Source organism: Primulina huaijiensis, chromosome 5 (assembly GCF_012295235.1).
Source record: "Primulina huaijiensis isolate GDHJ02 chromosome 5, ASM1229523v2, whole genome shotgun sequence".
NCBI classification, from domain to species: Eukaryota; Viridiplantae; Streptophyta; class Magnoliopsida; order Lamiales; family Gesneriaceae; genus Primulina; species Primulina huaijiensis.
The window spans coordinates 6031805-6035482 of record NC_133310.1 but is presented as its reverse complement, the minus strand read 5'-3'; positions in this window follow the sequence as shown (position 1 = coordinate 6035482).

Sequence of the window (3678 nt, the reverse complement as noted above, 5' to 3'; positions counted from 1 at the left end):
CGACAGAAGAAACACCCCTTGTAGCTTCAATAACTGAAGATGATATTTCTACCAGAAGAGCATGGGGTTTATGAGTCTGTCTAACTGAGATAGACAAAGTCAAGTTTCCATTTAAATTTTATCATAATTCGGAAAAATGATCATTCCTGTTAAATACTATGACATGAAAAACCACAAGCTTTGCAGAAGATTTATTTGAAAAGAAAAGAAATCTTTTGTGAAATAGCAAACTGCCGGAGAGTAAAGAAACTTGTCAAAAATTCTACAACATGGCTCATGTGGGAAGATGGTCATAACAAATTTTCCCAGAATGCCCAAATCAAAAGGAGCCAGAATTTGGCAAGGGCTTCAGACCTCGATCAGATAGAAAACATCTTGCAGAGATATGACCAAGTGGTGAAGGTCCACAAGCACATTTTCCTCGGGGACACCAAAAATTTAAGATTCTCCGACAAAAATAAGTGGACATGTGAATACCATCACTTTTCCTTGGGGACAACAAAAGATAAAGATTCCTCGATAAAAGTAAGTAGGCATGCAATTTGCCAACTAACTAAAAGACTTGGACCCAAAATACACCTATAAATATAGTTTTAATGGGAACAAGAAAATCACTCAAGAATTAAAACGAAGTTTGGAAACCAAGAAAATGTATTCTACATATCTCAAGGTTTTCAAAAGACTAATTAAGGTGATAAGAAAGCAGCTGGTAACCTTCAAAGATATATACAAACTGTTAAAAGAAACAGGGAATTAGATTTCAACTGAAATGATCCAAATACATATATACTGGTTATGTCAGGAGATAAAATTGGAAGAACAAGCTGTTTCTAGATTAATAATCTAGAAAATGAAAACTCAAGAAAAGTGAAGGGACCACTCAACCACCCACTAAACCCACTCAAGAGATAGTGGCAAACACAACTGGATCGGAATAAAGAAAAGTAATGGCAAGAGTTTGAAGTCCCTAAATCAAATACGCAAGGGGCTTCCATAAATAACAAGATAGAAGGAAGATGAAGACATCATTCAATCTCTTCATTTTCTTTCAAAATGTTGTAATATTTTCTAGTTTATGTGTGTTTTAGTTTCAGCTACTTAAACAAGTTTCTCCTCCTCTAGAAGGAAGATGAAGACATCATTCANTCAGCTACTATAAGTAGCTAAACAAGTTTCTCCTCCTCTAGAAGGAAGATGAAGACATCATTCAATCTCTTCATTTTCTTTCAAAACATTGTAATATTTTCTAGTTTATGTGTGTTTTAGTTTCAGTAGCTAAACAAGTTCCTCCTCCTCTACAGGATGTTATTATGTAATAATAATTTATTATGTTTAAATAAAAAGATCAAGGCTTTTGCCCTTCTCATGTATTAGTTTCAAATTGAACTACTTTATTATACGCCTTGAGGTAGGAAACAAAATAGGGTTGTGCTAAGTGTGGTTGAAGGAATCTACGTCAGAAACCATCAATTGCGATCGTGTGGTTGGGCTGTGAGGAGCAGTTTGTAAAACTCGATGGATATAACCCGATGGAACTCTGGCCAAAAAGGTAAACAGTTGAATTTATTATATGGAAGCATGATGGACAATTTATAAAAAATAATGGTCATTTGATCATGGTATATAGGCTGGAAACCTTGCGTAGCTGTATGTCTTGAGGTTATATGCTTTAAGAACAAGCTCGATAGGTATAACAATGCCACGTACCAAAATCCATGAAGATTAAGGATGTTTTTGAAAATTTTAGAAAATTGGAGAGTTAAAACAAAGAAATAAAGGGATGGGGAGTAAGGAGAAAGTTGAGAATGGAAATGGAAATGGAGAGTTATTGAAAGTTTGCCCTTAATAATAAAGCACTTCTATCTACTTGACCTTATGAGTTATGCTAAATAAAAATGAAAAGTTTTAAAAAAATTTGGTCGAGAACTTTCGGTTCAGTCGATGCTACGTAATGGGGCATTGCCCCATTCCAGTTATTTTTTGCCACGTGAAAATTATTTTTATTTTTTTTAAACAAAAAAACTCAACCATGGTTCACTTTTTCAAAATTTTGCTTCTCTCTCTCAGCCTCAGCCGTGGTTTTTGAAATTTCAGAAATTTCAATCTCCTCTCATTGAATCAAGCAAGCTCTCTCTCCACAAAAAACCTCTCTCTTCCCGTTCCTCTTTTTCAGGACGGAAACAAGCTCCTCTCATTGAATCAAGCAAGATGAGCCTTTTCCTTGCCACTGTACATTTTTTTTATATAACGGAGACATTTGTGTTTGTTCAAGAAGTTTCGGATTTGTTTCTTGTTATTTCTGTGAAATTGAAGATAATGGCTCGAAAATTTTCATTTCTCCGAAATTGTATGTTAAAGATATAAGGTAAACCAAGAAACTCACTGAAAATGTGGAAACCAACAATCAAGTCTAGACTTTTTGTGTGTGTGTATGCGGTATGACAGTGTGTATCTGTGTGTGTGTATGTGCGGTATGAGAGTGTATATCTGTAACAAGGCTCTCAAGTTTAGACTCTTTTTGTGTGTGTGTGTGTGTGTATGTGCAGTATGAGACTATATTGCGAGTCTAGACTCTTTTAATTCATTCCAGTAGATCAAGTTGATTTGCCTTGTGTTATAGTAAATAATTAAATTCATCTTGTTTTTTTTTATTGATCCAGTTGGTTTCCTGCTTGAAAATGGAAGATAACAATCAACTGTCACTTGAAGAGATGGAAGGAGACAACAATCAAGAAGCTGGAAATGTTGAGGTACCAAATGAAAACTCTTTTGTCCATGTTTTGGAGAGTAAATTGGAAGTGGGGCAGGGTGTGAACAGCGTTGAAGATGCTTATTTATTGTATTGTCCGTATGCGCATGCCAAGGGATTTAGTGTGAGGAAGGGTGATCAACGATATTTTTCTCATACCAATGAACTTCAATCAAAAAAATTTCATTGCTCATGTGAAGGTTTAAAAGATGAGAAATGTTCTAGTAAAAGGATTGCATTTTATCAAAATCCGGTCATTAGAACACAATGTAAAGCAAAATTGAAGATTACAAGGGAAAAAGGGTGTGAATGGCGGGAGAGTAGATTTTTTGAAGAGCATAACCATGAGATGTTTGCACCTGATCAAACTCACTTGCTATGATCGGCACGCAATATATCACATGCAAAAAAGTCTACTCTAGAAGCTATGGTAAATGCTGGAATATCCGTTTCTAATACTGTTTCTTTTATGGAAAATGAAGCATGTGGGCCACAAAATTTAGATTTTATTAGAAAAGACGCATATGACCATATGAGTCGGTTGAAAAAACATACCAAAGTTGAGAATGGAGATGCCATTGCACTTATTCAATATTTTATAAATAAGGCTAATAAGGAGAATTATTTTTACTGGAATGTTCAATTGGATGATGATGATAGGGTGATGAACTTTTTCTTTAAGGACTATAGATGCGAGGTTGATTATGAATATTTTGGTGATGTCCTGTCGATTGATACAACATATAGAACAAATAAGTATAATTTAATATGTGCTCCATTTGTTGGTATGAATCACCATATGCAGAATGTATTGTTTGGCTTGGCCTTTATGTCAGATGAAACTCAAAGTTCTTTTGAATGGTTGTTTGCAACATTTCTTGATTCTATGAATGGACGGCAACCACAAACTATCTTTCAGACCAATGTCA